Source organism: Lolium perenne, chromosome 4 (assembly GCF_019359855.2).
Source record: "Lolium perenne isolate Kyuss_39 chromosome 4, Kyuss_2.0, whole genome shotgun sequence".
NCBI lineage: Eukaryota > Viridiplantae > Streptophyta > Magnoliopsida > Poales > Poaceae > Lolium > Lolium perenne.
The window spans coordinates 372,972,694-372,991,019 of record NC_067247.2 but is presented as its reverse complement, the minus strand read 5'-3'; positions in this window follow the sequence as shown (position 1 = coordinate 372,991,019).

The window sequence follows — 18,326 nt, the reverse complement described above, 5'->3', positions numbered from 1 at the left end:
CACAAAACTAAGATAAGGAGAGGTTTCTACAGTAGTAAACAACTTCCAAGACACAAAATAAAAACAAAGTACTGTAGGTAAAAACATGGGTTGTCTCCCATAAGCGCTTTTCTTTAACGCCTTTCAGCTAGGCGCAGAAAGTGTGTATCAAGTATTATCAAGAGACGAAGTGTCAACATCATAATTTGTTCTCATAATAGAATCAAAAGGTAACTTCATTCTCTTTCTAGGGAAGTGTTCCATACCTTTCTTGAGAGGAAATTGATATTTTATATTACCTTCCTTCATATCAATAATAGCACCAACAGTTCGAAGAAAAGGTCTTCCCAATATAATGGGACAAGATGCATTGCATTCAATATCCAAGACAACAAAATCAACAGGAACAAGGTTATTGTTAACGGTAATGTGAACATTATCCACTTTACCCAAAGGCTTCTTTGTAGAATGATCAGCAAGATTAACATCCAAATAACAATTTTTCAGCGGTGGCAAGTCAAGCATATTATAAATTTTCTTAGGCATAACAGAAATACTTGCACCAAGATCACATAAAGCATTACAATCAAAATCTTTAACCTTCATCTTAATGATGGGCTCCCAACCATCCTCTAGCTTTTTAGGAATAGAGGCTTCACGCTCTAATTTCTCTTCTCTAGCTTTTATGAGAGCATTTGTAATATGATGTGTGAAAGCCAAATTTATAGCACTAGCATTGGGACTTTTAGCAAGTTTTTGCAAGAACTTTATAACTTCAGAGATGTGGCAATCATCAAAATTCAAACCATTATAATCTAAAGCAATGGGATCATCATCCCCAATGTTGGAAAAAATTTCAGCAGCTTTATCACAAGCAGTTTCAGCAGCTTTAGCAGATTTAGAGCAGTTTATCGCGCTTTGCATTAGAAGTGGAAACATTGCTAACACCAATTCTTTTATTAGTATTAGTAGGAGGTGCAGCAACATGTGTAGCATTAGCATTACAAGTGGTGGTAATAGTCCAAACTTTAGCTACATTCTTCTCTTTAGCTAGTTTTTCATTTTCTTCTCTATCCCACCTAGCACGCAGTTCAGCCATTAATCTTATATTCTCATTAATTCTAACTTGAATGGCATTTGCTGTAGTAACAATTTTATTATGATGATTTTCATTAGGCATAACTTTCGATTTCAAAAGATCAACATCAGCAGCAAGACTATCGACTTTAGAAGCAAGTATATCAATTTTCCCAAGCTTTTCTTCAACAGATTTGTTAAAAGCAGTTTGTGTACTAATAAATTCTTTAAGCATGGCTTCAAGTCCAGGGGGTGAACTCCTATTATTGTTGTAAGAATTCCCATAAGAATTACCATAGCCGTTGCCATTATTATAAGGATATGGCCTATAGTTGTTACTAGAATTGTTCCGGTAAGCATTGTTGTTGAAATTATTATTTTTAATGAAGTTTACATCAACATGTTCTTCTTGTGCAACCAATGAAGCTAATGGAACATTATTAGGATCAATATTAGTCCTATCATTCACAAGCATAGACATAATAGCATCAATCTTATCACTCAAGGAAGAGGTTTCTTCGACAGAATTTACCTTCTTACCTTGTGGAGCTCTTTCCGTGTGCCATTCAGAGTAGTTGATCATCATATTATCAAGAAGCTTTGTTGCTTCACCAAGAGTGATGGACATAAAGGTACCTCCAGCAGCTGAATCCAATAAATTCCGCGAAGAAAAATTTAGTCCTGCATAGAAGGTTTGGATGATCATCCAAGTAGTCAGTCCATCGGTTGGGCAATTTTTAACCAGAGATTTCATTCTTTCCCAAGCTTGAGCAACATGTTCAGTATCTAATTGTTTAAAATTCATTATGCTACTCCTCAAAGATATAATTTTAGCAGGGGGATAATATCTACCAATAAAAGCATCCTTGCATTTAGTCCATGAATCAATACTATTCTTAGGCAGAGATAGCAACCAGTCTTTAGCTCTTCCTCTTAATGAGAAAGGGAACAATTTTAATTTTATAATGTCACCATCTACATCTTTATATTTTTGCATTTCACACAATTCAACAAAATTATTAAGATGGGCAGCAGCATCATCATAACTAACACCAGAAAATTGCTCTCTCATAACAAGATTCAGTAAAGCAGGTTTAATTTCAAAGAATTCTTCTGTAGTAGCAGGTGGAGCAATAGGTGTGCATAAGAAATCATTATTATTTGTGGTTGTGAAGTCACACAACTTAGTATTTTCAGGGTTGGACATTTTAGCAACAGTAAATAAAGCAAACTAGATAAAGTAAATGCAAGTAAACTATTTTTTTTTTGTGTTTTCGATATAGCAAACAAGATAGCAAATAAAGTAAAACTAGCAACTAATTTTTTTTGTATTTTGATTTAGTGCAGCAAACAAAGTAGTAAATAAAACTAAGCAAGACAAAAACAAAGTAAAGAGATTGAGAAGTGGAGACTCCCCTTGCAGCGTGTCTTGATCTCCCCGGCAACGGCGCCAGAAATTTAGCTTGATGACGCGTAAAGCACACGCTCGTTGGGAACCCCAAGTGGAAGGTGTGATGCGTACAGCAGCAAGTTTCCCTCAGTAAGAAACCAAGGTTTATCGAACCCGTAGGAGTCAAGAAGCACGTTGAAGGTTGATGGCGGCGAGATGTAGTGCGGCGCAACACCAGGGATTCCGGCGCCAACGTGGAACCTGCACAACACAACCAAAGTACTTTGCCCCAACGAAACAGTGAGGTTGTCAATCTCACCGGCTTGCTGTAACAAAGGATTAACCGTATTGTGTGGAAGATGATTGTTTGCAGAAAACAGTAGAACAGTATTGCAGTAGATTGTATTTCAGTAAAGAGAATTGGACCGGGGTCCACAGTTCACTAGAGGTGTCTCTCCCATAAGATAAACAACATGTTGGGTGAACAAATTACAGTTGGGCAATTGACAAATAAAGAGGGCATGACCATGCACATACATATCATGATGAGTATAGTGAGATTTAATTGGGCATTACGACAAAGTACATAGACCGCCATCCAGCATGCATCTATGCCTAAAAATTCCACCTTCAGGTTATCATCCGAACCCCCTCCAGTATTAAGTTGCTAACAACAGACAATTGCATTAAGTATTGCGCGTAATGTAACTAGTGACTACATCCTTGAACATAGCACCAATGTTTTATCCCTAGTGGCAACAGCACATCCATAACCTTAGAGGTTCTTGTCACCCCTCCAGATTCACGGAGACATGAACCCACTATCGAGCATAAATACTCCCTCTTGGAGTTACTAGCATCAACTTGGCCAGAGCATCTACTAATAACGGAGAGCATGCAAGATCATAAACAACACATAGATATAACTTTGATAATCAACATAACAAGTATTCTCTATTCATCGGATCCCAACAAACGCAACATATAGAATTACAGATAGATGATCTTGATCATGTTAGGCAGCTCACAAGATCCGACAATGATAGCACAATGGGGAGAAGACAACCATCTAGCTACTGCTATGGACCCATAGTCCAGGGGTAGACTACTCACACATCACTCCGGAGGCGACCATGGCGGCGTAGAGTCCTCCGGGAGATGAATCCCCTCTCCGGCAGGGTGCCGGAGGCGATCTCCTGGATCCCCCGAGATGGGATCGGCGGCGGCGGTGTCTCAGTAAGGTTTTCCGTATCGTGGCTCTCGGTACTGGGGGTTTCGTCACGGAGGCTTTAAGTAGGCGGAAGGGCAAGTCAGGAGGCGGCACGGGGGGCCCAGACCATAGGCCGGCGCGGCCAGGGGTGGGGCCGCGCCGCCCTAGGGTTTGGCCACCCCGTGGCCCCTCTTCGTTTCATCTTCGGACTTCTGGAAGCTTCGTGGAAAAATAGGCCCCTGGGCGTTGATTTCGTCCAATTCCGAGAATATTTCGTTACTAGGATTTCTGAAACCAAAAACAGCAGAAAACAGCAACTGGCACTTCGGGATCTTTTTAATAGGTTAGTTCCAGAAAATGCACGAATATGACATAAAGTGTGCATAAAACATGTAGATAACATCAATAATGTGGCATGGAACATAAGAAATTATCGATACGTTGGAGACGTATCACTTTTCTCAAATCGCCGGTGGTACTGGCTTAGCACCGGCGTCTTACGAATTCGCCGGGGGTAATCGGCTGCACCGCTGGCGATTCCAATTTCGCCAGGGGTATAGTTTAGGAGCGCCGGTGGTATTGATCACAGGATTAAAAAAATAAAACTCGAAATGTAATGTATATACACCAGTATACACACCAGAATACAGACCAGAATACACAGTACATACACAAGAATACACACATCAAAGTATAACACAGATATTACTAGAAATACAGCCAGATACACAGATACACAGTTATATAGAAAGTCCCAAATGTTCACAACATGCATGCATTAATAAGACAAGTTTAGATAGTAGATAGTTGACCATATGGTTCAAACATCACGACTCGAAGTAGCACATGTTACAGAAATACATATAAGTCCAGTGTCGATGACCTAGCTAAACAACAATGACATAATAAACTAGAGAGACGGTGGCGGCAAGCATCATCACGATGAAAGGGGTCCTCCACATCTCCCTCCTCTGTCCCGATCGAAAGTTGGCGTATCGAGTTTCCGCCTACTCCAAAGTGGTGTACCCTTGTAGCTGTTGCCACTGAAACGGTGGACCTGCCTCCTACAGTCTTCCCAGTCCTCGTAGACTCCAGGAACCCTGCCGTGGTAGACGACATAGTACGTCATCTATGCAAACACAGAAAAAAGAAATGAAAGTTGTTAGTACATTAGTAGAGAGAGATATAACATAGAGTAGTGCAAAGAAAAAGCATGGAAATTACTTAAGTAATTTTATGACTAACATTTGCAAAGGACAAAAGTGTTTGAGTCAAGTCGGCTTTGGCGGGAAGGGACGGATGCCCTCGAGCGTGTTGAATGTTCTATCGTCACATCCATCTTCTAATCGGCATTAGAAAGTGCGGGACCATAGTGGAACAAGCCACCATTACCGCAGACATCCCTCCAGAGTATTGTGCAAATGGTCCGCTGGATGGCACGGAACTCGGCTCTCACGTTTTCATCGCTGGTGTCCGACATGTTCACGAACATCCGCTGAAGACTGGATGGCAACAAGAGATCGTTCTCAGACCTTACAATCGACCTCATCTGTAGGATGGCAAACCAGGCCTCCATCCCATTGTCATGCGCCGATTGCTTGAGGCAGGGGAACTTGGTTATGTGGTTGCACACATAGCAACCTTTCACTTTCTTCTCATGCCTGATTTTGTCGATGCCAACCTCGGCTATGAAGTTGTTGAGGGCTTTATCAAGTGTAGACTTAAGTTCGGTGAAGTCCTTGTCCGGATCAAGCCCGGAGTCGAGGTAACTGACATGTGAATGATACGGGTGAAAGAGGAGGAGGGTGCAGTACTTGAATCTGCGCAAAATGGAAATAAACCATCATACTCAATCAACTATGAAGGAAATTCATGAAAAAATGTAATAGAGGGTACTCTAGTAACCAAATACTTACTCGCGGAAATATGGTATGGCAAAGCATTTCTTATCCTTGTTTAACACCAAGAAATCCTTGATGTACTTCGCTAGAAACGCTTGTTCGTTCTGGACGACAGTTGGAGTCATGTAGAAGGGGTCCATGATAGCGATGTCCGATGTGTTCTCCATGGTGATATCGTGCGCCATGCTGAGCGATAGGAGGCGGACCAAGTTTCGGTCGAGCTGTTGCATGTTCAAGAGCCTGAAGATGTCTTCATATCGAATGAACATCAAGTCCGCAGGGTATGTGGTGACAAAGCCAAAGCCACTGGGCACCTTGGCCGTCAAAACCGGGTACGAGGGATTTATATCTCGAAGAAGTAGGACCTCCTTCATTAGAACAGCATCATGCAAGCTCCTCATATCGGGCGTCACCTGCTGGACAATGTGTGCTGGCAGCATAGGCTGGCCTAGGTGATGCATCTTCCTCCACGGAGTCGGCAACTTGTCATTAACCACTTTCTTGCTTGCGGAAACATCTCCGGACTTCTTCCGCTTCCTGGCCTTCTTCTTACTGCAACTGGGAGTGGCGTTTTGTTTCATACCCTCTGTGGTCACACCAAGGAGTGTCCTCGGGGTAAGCCCAACTCGGGGTGGAGCGGTGAAGGCGGTAGTGTCTTCCTGCTCGGGAGTTTCTTGTGAAAGGAACAACTTCTTCTTTAGCGTACGATCGGCGGGTGGCTTGTAAGGAGAAACCCCGTCGCCCTCCATCTCAGCGATGAACGTATCGATTGGAGCTTGATCGATGTCCAACGCGTTGCCGTGCTGACTCTCGGGCTGAATGTCGGGCTGGCTATCGGGCCCAAAAGGACCACCAGCCGGTGGAGGACTCGGGGCAGCCGTCGCATCCTGAGGAGTGACCATGCCATAGCTTGCCTCCAAACCTGAGGCGGCGGTGTTCAGCCGAATTAGGGCTTTCGGCCATAGAAGGATGTAATTCTTGAGGTCCCCGAGAGTGAGCGGGGTTTCCATTTCCGGGGGTTGATAAGGAGGATGGTGGTCTTGGCATCCCGTTAACGACCGGTTCACGCGAACCCGGCTCACGCTATCATCCATCCTGACGCAATGGAAAATCCGCTGTGTTGGCAGGATGACACTGCCGCTCGCTACAGCCTTCAACTTGTTGTCCACATTCAGTAGCAAGGTGCAAGGAGCCGCGTTCTCCTGTGAAAACATGTGTAGGTCAGAGAGGGGCGATGACAAAGTAACTAATTTGTAGAGCTTGAGAGACTAAATTAATTACCGTGAGGGCGTCGAGCTCGGCTCGCGTTGAAGGACCGAGGCCAGGCGTGCAGGTGACTAAGGGGCTAGTACTGTGGCCCCCCAGGTCCGGCGAATCCTCTCTAGCGCCGACATTGCCGGCGGGTGGAGTCACCAAGTTGGGTGTGCATTGAGCGTGTCTAGTTGGAGGCCGGTTGTCCGAGTTGCTGGCGCCTAGGCTGATAACCGACATCGGTCCCTTTTGGCCGCCGGCGAAGTAATTCTTCATCGACAACACAAGATCAGGGATGATTTCATTGAACCTGGTGGCCACCGCGTCATCGACCTTGCTAGCAACCTCGGCACTGACGCGTTGCTGAACCTCGGCACTGACTCGTTGCTGAACCTCGGCACTGACGTGTTGCTCCATGGTTGTTTCCAAGTCGGCCACCTTTTTCAGAAGAGCCTCGTGCTCCCGGTCCTTCTGCGCCTGCCGCGACTCCTTAGTGCTTGCGGGCACGTCCAAGCCATAGTCGGCAAGCTTGCGACCTCCTCCGGCGCCGGGGACACGGTGGGGCTTGTCCAAAAGCGGTCGCGCCTTCACGGTGTTCAGACCCCTGATAAAAGGCGTGTCCCACGAGACTTTGCCCGTCGACGTCTGGGACGAGGAGCCAGCTGATTCGGCGGCTGCTTGTTCCGTCAACTGCCAGAAGTAACATGAACAATTTTAGAATGTAATGGACTTGGTGGGCACTATCAAATTAATAAGCTGGTAAATTGCTTACCACTGCTTTCTCTAGTGCCATCACCTTCGCGTCGGCGACCAACTCAACTCCCACCACCACATCAGGTTTCGTGACATGTTTCCCAGCCAATTCTCGATGGTATCGGGACCTGAGATATGCCCTGAAGAGTGGGTCTTTGTACTTGGCAAAAGGGGGCTCGAGGCCAGCATTTATGTAGGCCTGGTCCTCCTTGTCCCATACCGGCTGCTTGCCTTCGAAGCCACGGCAACCGAGATTGCGGTGACCGATGTTCTTATCCGCCAGCTCCTTCCCCCAGGTCGATTGTCGTTTGGTGTACTCGAGCTCCTCGTTTTCCAAGAATTTATTATACTGCTCCAGCGTCATCCGCGGGAAGTGGCGCTGGATCTCTTCCCAAGTCTCATTGTCACCAAGCATCCCCCTCAGCATGGTTTTATAACCGATGAGGTTCTTGGAGAACTTAGAGAGGGCTCGTCTGTTCACGATGTTATCCTTGGGATCCTCGTTCCTGTATTCCACAGGGAACTCATACCGTGCGTGCAGCCGCGCAAGGAGTTGGGCCTGCAGATGCAGCTTCTTCTTGGTTCGGAGTTTCGTCTCGTTGACGTCGACGACGTCCCGAAGGATTGCTCCCAGTTGGAGGCCGTACCCCTTCGCCACGTGCTTGGGCTCAGTAGGAAGACCGGTCTTGGCGTCCACCGCGGTGATTATGTCGCGAGTGCTGCCGACCCTGTTTGGGCGCCGCTGCTTCCGTTTCCTCTTGGCCTCGGTAGTAGTATCCGAGCTACCCCCGGCAACGCCACTGTCGATGGTCTCGTCGGCAGCGGCCCTCTCATCCTCACCATCGTTGTCCATCTCATCATCCCCCTCCTCCGAGGACCCGTCATCGCTGCCTGGAAGTTCCTCCAGCTGATCCGAGACCATGAGCCTGTAGTGCTCATCCAACTTCCGCTGAGAAGACCCATCAACGTCTTCGTTGGGGTCTGCAGAAAACGACATCGCTAGCTATATGTACCTAGCACTGCACAAACTAGCATACAGTAGCATCAAAAGTAATCAATTAAATAGCAAGCCAGTAGCTAAAATAGCCAGTAATTAAACTAGCTAAAACAACCAGTAGCATCAAAAGTACTCAATTAAACAGGCAGTAATTAAACATAATTATAACAGCCTAGGATCTTATGAGAGCAGTCCAGCCTTGAACTAATAGCTCCATCAGTATGTCTGAAGGTAGTTACATAGCACTTGTTCTAAAACACTACTAGGTGGAAATCCACGGCGAAAATTCGGCATGACCTTTGCTAAAATTGTCATACCGGAGTGCCAGAAATTCGCCGGAAAGGAAGTTAATCGACATTCCGGCGAAACATTGGCACTCAATGTACCTGCAGATCACATTTCTACACTCCAGAATAAATGAACTGAACACCCAGCTTCATAACATATTCTTAAATTAAGCAGCCCATGTTGGACAATGCAACACCAGGGAAGCAGATAACTTTGGAGTCTGTATTTCTGGGGAGACACCCTCACCACAGTACTGACTTGCTATGTTCCAATGACTTGCTACACAGTGAGCATTGTTCAGTAATGATCCACTAATGATAAGAAACATATCAACAGTCTTTAACAGAGAATAAATAAGGACCAAGATAGATACTTGCTACACAGTGAACATGGAGCAGAAATTAAGATATTCTGAATTGTTCATGATATTCTGAAAACATGGAGCAGAAACACTAAGGATCTTCAGCACAAGTAATCAGGGATAAAGGCATCACTATCAGTCTTACATACAGAAGTTGCAAACATTGACGCAGGGATGGAAAACAAAACCATAACAACGACAGTAATACAAAACTTAAATATGTGCTTTATTTAAACATCAACACATCCTCCAAAGGTCATAATAACACGCCTCAAGATAATAGGCATGCTCAAGTCAATAAATTAAGTAAGTAGTATATTACCAGGTCAAGCATTGAGAAATGACAAACTTTGGTAGCTAGACTAGGCACCCTAGTCAATAAATTAAGTCGATTTTTTTTGTCCATTTCCTGAACTGGATCATATGTAAGTATGTAACAGCATCTGTACCCTTTGGTAGCTAGACTAGGCAAACAAGGCCACCACACCACACAAGCACCCATGAACGCAGCCACCCTAGTAATCGGCATCCTTCTCGTTATAAACTTCCTCTTATATCCATCTATAGTGCGTGTATGACACATGCACGACAAAAGCCGAGAAGTGCAATACAGCAAGGATTTGAAATTTCAAGCTACATAACGTGCAAGTTTCCGTAGATTAGACCAAGCCGAAATACTGACTAAATATCGATTGCCTCTGCAAATATTCATGTAAACGTCCATACCAACTACTAACAATTACCACACGCCCGATCAAATGAGCTGCAATCGTGTGATTTGGTGTCAGGTACCTTGGTTGGAGCAAATGCCTACACCCAAGGCGAGAGGGAGAAGGCGAAGACGGGGCGTAGGTAAATGCTTTGGAAAATGAGTCGCCTTGAGCACCTCGTTGTTGTCGCAGTGCTTGGGCAGCTTGTACCCTCCGTGGGCGCGCAGGCCTGAGAAGATCTTGGCTGCAATGGCGCGGCGTCGGCGAGGTGTTGGGGATGCAGGGCTCGCAGCGGGGCGGCGTTGGAGTGGGCTGCCGCCGCGGCGTTTGGACGGGGCGACGGCGGCAGGAGATGCGTGAGGTGGGGGATTTGGGGGAGGCAGCGACGTCGGCAGGAGATGCGTGCGGCGGCGGCGGCGGGGGATTTGGGGGAGGAAGCGGTGGCGAATCGACGACAGCGGCAGACGGGGTGGGATTTGGGGACGACGAGGACGGGGGGGATTTTTTGGCTAAGTCCTAGTCAACTTACCCCCGGCGAATTCGCTAAAACGCCGGCGGTAAGATTTCTCTCACTTACAGGTGGGCCCAAGTGCAGCTACCACCGGCAAAGGCGTCTCATTCGCCGGGGGTAACATTTTTTTTCCTACCCAGCTGGCGTGATACGTTTACTTCTGTAAACCTGTAGATTAGTCAAAATCGATCCATTAGCACAGTGGTAGCCACTCATTGTTCATAGCTGAAGCACCATGGTTCGAATCCCTGTGGGTGCAAAAAAAGCCACCTTTTTTTTCCTTTCTGTTTTCTAGCTAAGACCTCTTACCCTTTTCATGCTAAGACCTCCTTTATTGTGTCTAGTTTATTTGGATAAATTGTAAAGTCCTTTTGGCGACATCCGATAAAAATTAAATGAAGGATAAATTGCAATACATAAATTTATGATTTTAATTCTTGAATGCCTTCAAAGTCCTTTCGGTGATATCCGATAAAAAGCCAAGACATAAATTTAGGATAAACATGAAGGACAAATGGTTGTTCGAGAGATAATTATTATAAATACACAAATGACTTCAAAGTCCCTTCCGCTTGGTCCTTGTGACCCCACCGGTATCGTCGCGACTCCTTGTGTACGGAGGAACACTTGACCTAGGTAGCGTTGTCCTTCTTCTTCTTAGTGTGTAGGTTCTATCGTCTTCATCGGGTTCTTCCATCATTGGGTCTCCGACGAGGCCGTCGAAGTCTTGCTCGTCGGCAACTCCATCCATTCCGACGAGGGCCCTTTTTCCTCTCCTTACGACAACACGGCTGGGCCTTGACGGGTCAGTTATCAAGAAGCATTGCTCGACGTGCTTAGCCAATACCCAAGGCTCATTTTGCGCGGTGGGGTTCTTGGTCTTGGATTTGGGGGGCAGTCGCATGGTGGTGACATACGCATCTTCTTTTGTGACGTCCGTAGCCCATCTGACACGAAACATCGGTAGTTTCTCCCCGACGTAGTCGAGCTCTCAGATTTCCTCGATCCTTCCGTAGTACCTTTTCTTCTCTTCACCCGTGTACGATTCCATCGTCACACCCGAGTTCTGATAGTTGCTTCTGTTGTCTCTATCCTCTGTGGAGAATGTGTAACCATTGATGTCGTATTTCTGATAAGTCATGAGGTTGGGGGCGGGCCCACAAGACAAGGCCAATATCATTTTGTCTACGCCGCTTGCCATTGGTGGGGGATTGGCATCAATCTGGTCTTTGAACCAGCTCGCGAAAGAGGAGTTATGCGTCCTAATACCTCTTCTTCCGTCATCGGCTTGTCAGCCCTGCTCTTGATCATGTTTATGTGCTGATCCACCCAAGGCTCTACCTCGTTCATGTGATGTAGTGCTACTAAGTGGGCCCTGTTAAAGTCTGTTCTCCTATCATCTTGATCCGCGTCGAGTTCCCACCTGCCAGCGTTGTGGCCTACTCCCTCGAATCTGCCGAGGTGCTTGTTGGCGGGCAATCCAACCGGATGTGGGCCGTCCTCGTTTAAATAATTCTTGCAGAAAGAGATGCACTCCTCGGTGAGAAAGCCCTGGACGATGCTTCCATCCGGATGTGCCCTGTTACGAACGTATCCTTTGATGAAGCCGTTCATTCTTTCTAACGCCATCATGTTGTGAAGGAATGCGGGCCCAAGATCCTCGATATCGTCCACTATATGCACCAGCAGATGGACCATGATGTCAAAGAATGCGGGCGGGAAGTACATCTCCATCTCGCATAGGATGGTGACGATCTCTTCCTGCAGCCTCCCGAGTTTCTTGACGGTTATCGACTTTCGAGTGATGACGTCGAAGACGTTACACAGGTCAGTCAGCGTCGCACGAACGTGCGGTTCCATTATCCCTCGGATAGCAACCGGAAGTATCTGCGTCATCATGACATGACAGTCATGAGACTTCATCCCGCTGAAGAATTTTTTCGTCGGGTCCAGCCATCTGCGTATCAGCCCCGCGTAGCCTACACTAGTAGGAAAAGCTTTATAGGCGGATCTTATTTCTGTGGCGCACTAGAAAATATGCGCCACATAAATTGTTTCTGTGGCGCACCACAAGCTAATGCGCCACAGAAATAAGGTTGGGACCACACCCAATCATTGGTTTCGCTATTTTTGTGGCGCACGGTACCATGTGCGCCACAGAAATAAGACATTTTGTGGCGCATAGGACCAGTGCGCCACAAAATTAAGTCATTCTATGGCGCACGTGTGATGGTGCGCCACAGAAACTACACATTTTTGTGGCGCACAGAAACTACACATTTTTGTGGCGCACATTTTTGTGGTCCACCCCCCCCCCCCCCCCCCCCCGTGGATCGCCTTTTTGACCTCTGTAAAAAATAAAAAAATAGATAGAAATTACAAAAAATAAAATCCTTCGAGATGCCCATGTACTATGTCATCTAGCACCACTAAAAAATAACAAACATGTATTTCAACTTTTTTTGCAAAATTGCGTGGGAAAATCATCAAACTGGATTTCTGGTTGCATACGAACTCGAAAAAAAACGCATAATATATCAAAATGTTCCCACGGAAATTCTACTTCCGAATTCACCGGGGCATGCCCGGTTGGACAATTTTTTGAATCTCCAAATTCGAAAAGAGTAAAAAGTTACGGGCAGTTAAAGATTTTTTGCTGCAAAATACAAAAAAAGAAAAACAATTCTGTGGCGCACCCAATTGCCCATGCGCCACAGAATTAAGCTCCGAAATTTGAAATTTCTGCCGCCCTCCTCCACTTCTCCTCCACTTCTCCTCCACTTCTCCTCACTTCTCCTCACTACTCCTCCACTTCTCCTCACTTCTCCTCCTTGGACTTCTCCTCCACTTCTCCTCCTCCTCCTCCTCCACCACCACCACCACCACCATCACCTCCTCCTCCTCCGGCCGGCCTCCTCCACCACCTCCTCCGGCCGGCCTCCTACTCCGGCGACCTCTTCCTCCGGCCGACCTCCTCCTCCTCCTACTCCGGTGACCTACTCCGGCGACGACCACCTTCTCCTCCTCCTCCGGTGACCACCACCACCACCTCCTCCTCTTCCTCCACCACCACCTCCTCCACCACCACCACCTCCACCACCACCACCTCCTCCACCACCACCACCTCCACCACCACCTCCTCCTCCTCCACCACCACCACCTCCTCCTCCTCCACCACCACCACCACCACCACTACCACCTCCTCCTCCGGCCATCCTCCTCCTTTACCCACCCACCTCCGGCACCCACCTCCGGCTACCTTCTTCCAGCGAAATATCAAAAAAATTAAAAAAATCGGCGGCCCCAGATCTAGATCTTGATCTAGATCTGGCCGCCATTTTTTTTGAATTTCAAAAAAAAATTCTGTGGCGCACCACCGTCCGTGCGCCACAGAAATAAGTTTCTGTGGCGCACCACCGCCGGTGCGCCCACGTAAATAAGACTTTCGTGGCGCATGGGCCGGTGCGCCACAGAAACCTTATTTTTGTGGCGAGAATTCTGTGGCGCACCGCCCATGCGCCACAGAATCAATTTTTGGTGCGCCACTGATGAGGCTTTTCCTACTAGTGCTAGGGGAAATTTGACTTCTAGTAGGCACTTGAAGAATTGTTCAAGCTCATCGGGATTTAGAGTGAAGCAGGAGGGGCGAGGAGTTTCGCGCTGCTTGGCCACCCTTTTGCGTTTGCGACCATCCGTTTCATCCTCCTCGGTTTCCTGGTCAACCTGGGCGAAATGAAGCTCTTTTCTGATATCAAGGGCCATCAGGTCGTGTCTTGCTTTCGACCCGTCTTTGGTCCTCTCCGGCATGTTGAGCACAGTGCCAAGCAAGCTCTCGCACACGTTCTTCGTGATATGCATGACATCAAGGCTATGAGGCGTACCGAGGATCTTCCAGTACGGCAAGTCCCAAAACACGGACCTCCTTTTCCATACCCCCAAGAGCGGCCCGGGTTCCTTTTTATTTCTCTTGTCTCCTTTCTTCCGCTTCTGGATCTTTATCTTACCCGCCGGAGGGCAGTCTTTCCAGTTTTTCAACAGAGTATCTATGTCTTCGCCGCTTCTCCTAGGTGGAGGTCCCTCGACCTCATCCTTCCCATTGAACAGGTCTCCACGCTTCCTCCACGGGTCATTCTTGGGAAGCCACATTCGATGCCTCATGTAGACGGTTTTTGAAGACCCGGGATCCTTACCCAGCTGTAAAAATGGCGTCTTTTCCATGCACCTCACACATGCCTTGTGTCCGTGGCACACCTGGTACGCGATATATCCGTATCCAAGATAGTCCTGCACCATCGTCAACAGTGCGGCTTTCATACGGAAAGTTTCTTGTCCGTAGGCGTCCCAAGTTTCTATCCCTTCCTCCCACAGAGTGACTAGCTCCTCCTTCAATAGCTCCAGATACAGGTTGATATCGCTCCCTGGCTGTGTCGGCCCTTGGATTAGCATACTCATGTGTATGTACTTCTTCTTCAGGCATAGCCATGGAGGGAGGTTGTACATCCATACAAACACGGGCCAGGTGTTGTGCTTGCTGCTTTGGTTCCCAAACGGATTGAGTCTGTCGGTGCTCGCACCCAACCTGATGTTCCTTGGTTCTTTCCCGAATTCTTCGTAATACTCATCGTCTAATGTTTTCCACTGGCTTGCATCCGAAGGGTGTGTTAGCACTGGGTTTTCAACCCGTTCCACATCACGCATCACCGCCTCCTTTCTTTCCGCGTGACAGCGCGTGAGCTTTGCTTCCTTGGGGTCCACGAAGTACCACTGCAGACGGGGCGTGAGCGGGAAGTACCACACAACTTTTCGAGGAGATTTTCTTGTCCCTCTCTTGTATCGAGATTCGCCACACTGTGGGCATGTATCGAGATTGGCATGCTCGTTCCGATATATTACGCAGTCACTGATGCATGCATGGTATTTCTGGTGCGGTAAATCGAGAGGGCACACGATTTTCTTGGCCTCCTGTAGGCTACCGACACACGTGTTATCTTTAGGAAAGTGGATCTTCAAGTATCCGAAGAGTTCGTCCACGCTTGTGTCCGTCCATTTGTGCTTTGCCTTCATCTCCATAATATCGAGAGCGTATCTCAGACGGCTCTCCTCCGTCCCACGAGCTGCATCGTACAACGGAGTTCTCGAGTCTACCTCGAGTTGATCCAGCTTAGCCTTCCGTCTACCCGCGATTTTGGGGTCGGTCGATGTGTTGCTGAGAAGAAGTTCTTGAACATGACGGTCCTGCACGGCCGCGGTTAGCGGGGCATTTCTACTCATGTCCTCGTCGGCCGCATGTTCTTCCCGGCCTTCTTGATCACCATCAACGTGTGCGCCATCCTCTTCAACCTCGTCTCCATTGTCGTGTGGGGCATCCTCTCCATCACCTTCGTTATCATCATCTCCACCATCATCATCTCCATCATCATCACCATCGATATCATCATCTCCATCATCACTCATCCACAGAGTATGCCCCTCCATGAAACTATACCTGAGCAGGTGTTGATTCACTATGCCTGAGAAGGGGTCAAACAACGATCCTAGCTTGCATCTTCGACAAGGACACATTATATCCTTTCGCTTTTTTCGATACATGTCGGCCGTCGCGCGTTCCACGTATCTATCCACGACGCTTTCCCTCATCGCGATGGCCATCGCCGCCTACAAGACAAGATAATTGATTACACCGCCGTCTCGGTTTTCACGGAAAAAATTCGGCATGACCTTTGCTAAATATTGTCATGCTGGAGTTCCAAAATTCGCCGGAACGGAAGTTAATCAACATTCCGGCAAATCATTGGCAACTCAATGTTCCTGCACGCGTAAACAAATGCAAAACAATGCATTTACATATATGGACCACCTTTTGCCACCACTAGTACTAGTGATATAACCGCGAATTTTCGCCAACACATGAACATTCCACTCATTTAGTTATGTACCTATTAGTTGACGCGACGTCCAAAAGCACCCGAGAGACGCCACACGTCGACTTTAATGCTTGAGAGATCTAGAGATCTAAGAAATGGAGAGATCTAGGTAGATCTAGTGAAAAAGGTGGTGGGAGGAGATAGATCTAGATCTAGATTATGCATATCATGCTAGAGGGGCTAGGTAGTGCATGATTTGCTCAAATACATCATATTTTATTGGTTGAAATAGCTAAAATGGATGGGGGAATGAGCTAACTAGTGCTTGGGTTGATTTGCCATCACATATGAGTGTGTGTGGGTGGTGGTAGGTGGCTGGTCGTCCTAAATGGACATGCCCAGGTTACCGCCGGCGCCTACAAAATAAATTGCCAGCGGTAGGGCACGTTACCGCCGGCATCTGCTGGCCGAAGACGCCGGCGGTAAGTTAAGGCCTGGTGGCCCACCCTGGCTCGGCGATACCGCCGGCATCTACTGCGCGCGTTCGCCGGCGGTACAGTCCAGTATCCCTGGCGCTTTGGGCCCAATTCGCCGGCGGTAAGGCTAGGCCCAAATGGGATCCCGCGGCCCATTGCCCCCGGCGCCTCCGTTTTCATTTCGCCGGCGGCAATGGAGCCACCACCGGCGCCGTCCTACCTGTTCGCCGGCGGTACTGTTAGGCCCCCCTGGAAGGTATTACCGCCGGCATCTTCAGCTCGTATTTGCCGGCGGTAAGGAGTGCGGCTATAAGCCTTTCCCTAGTAGTGGTGGTATGACATGGCCTTTCTTCTTATGCTTTTGATCTCCATCTCCAAAGCAGGGACATGATCTCCATCATCACCAGCATGGCGTCAAGGTCAGTGGTGCCGCTAGCACAATGCCCGCGCGTTGCAGCGGATTAGTCATAAAGTTGTTCCCTCCTCAGTAAGAATTTGTAGATAATTGGAAGTGTTTGACTGCAAAATTATACCATAGCATGACACTGATTGTGACGAATACTAAATCTAAATCGGTGGTTCACCATGATTGACGGTGTACAGGCAGCCCCTCACAGCGTGATAAGCTCAACTTTTGATTCTTTTTCAGTTCGCCGCCGGATATCTTTTGTTTCCAACAACATCTGTACATAAATTTCCCCCACTGAAAACCAGCAGCGTTTTAGCCTGATCTTTGGAAATAAAAAATTGATTTAACAATTATTCTATGGCGTGAACATGTCTAGTATTTTTTTCTCTCTCGCTCCATGTTTCTCATTTGCAAATAACATACTGAATAACCATAAGCAATCGTGGATTATATTACGTACCACCATGAAGCTGACAAGGATGCTCCATCCCCAAAATACAAATCGGAGAGAGAGGAGGAGGAAGATGCGGGGGGAGGAGAAGGCCGCGGCGACCCCCCGTGATGGTGGCGTAGAGCTGCCATGGCATCTCAAAGGACCTGGAGAAGAAGCACACGGAAGGAAAGTGAAGAAGAAACTTCTCGGTCTGGGCTGCTCCACCGCCTTTGACTCGCCGGTTCAGCGGCGACCGCTTCTTCGCGATGTGGCGAGGCTACATAGAAAAAATAAAAATAAAAGGTAAGAGGCCTTGTTACCGGAAAGGAAGACTCATAACCGGTATCCGGTTGCTCATCCAGGGAAAAAAAAAGTAAACAAAACAGCAATCTATGTTACCTGGAGCCTGGAGGTACACGTGTCGGTATAGTATTGGAGAAAAATACGCATCAACAGTACCCAAATTACTATCAGGTTAGCTAAACTGTTTAGCAATTATATAGGGTATAATTTCACGCTACTATTGCCACGTTAATTCACGAACTTTTGAAATCATGAACTTCTTTTATTCCCTTTGTACTGTCACAACCCCATAGTACAGATGAAGCATGTACATTTATTCCTGGTGTTCCTCCACTTGTGGTCAATCAATCAATCCCAGATGCTCAGTTTACCGACTATTACATTGCACTAGATGACCTGTTGCGCTATCGCGC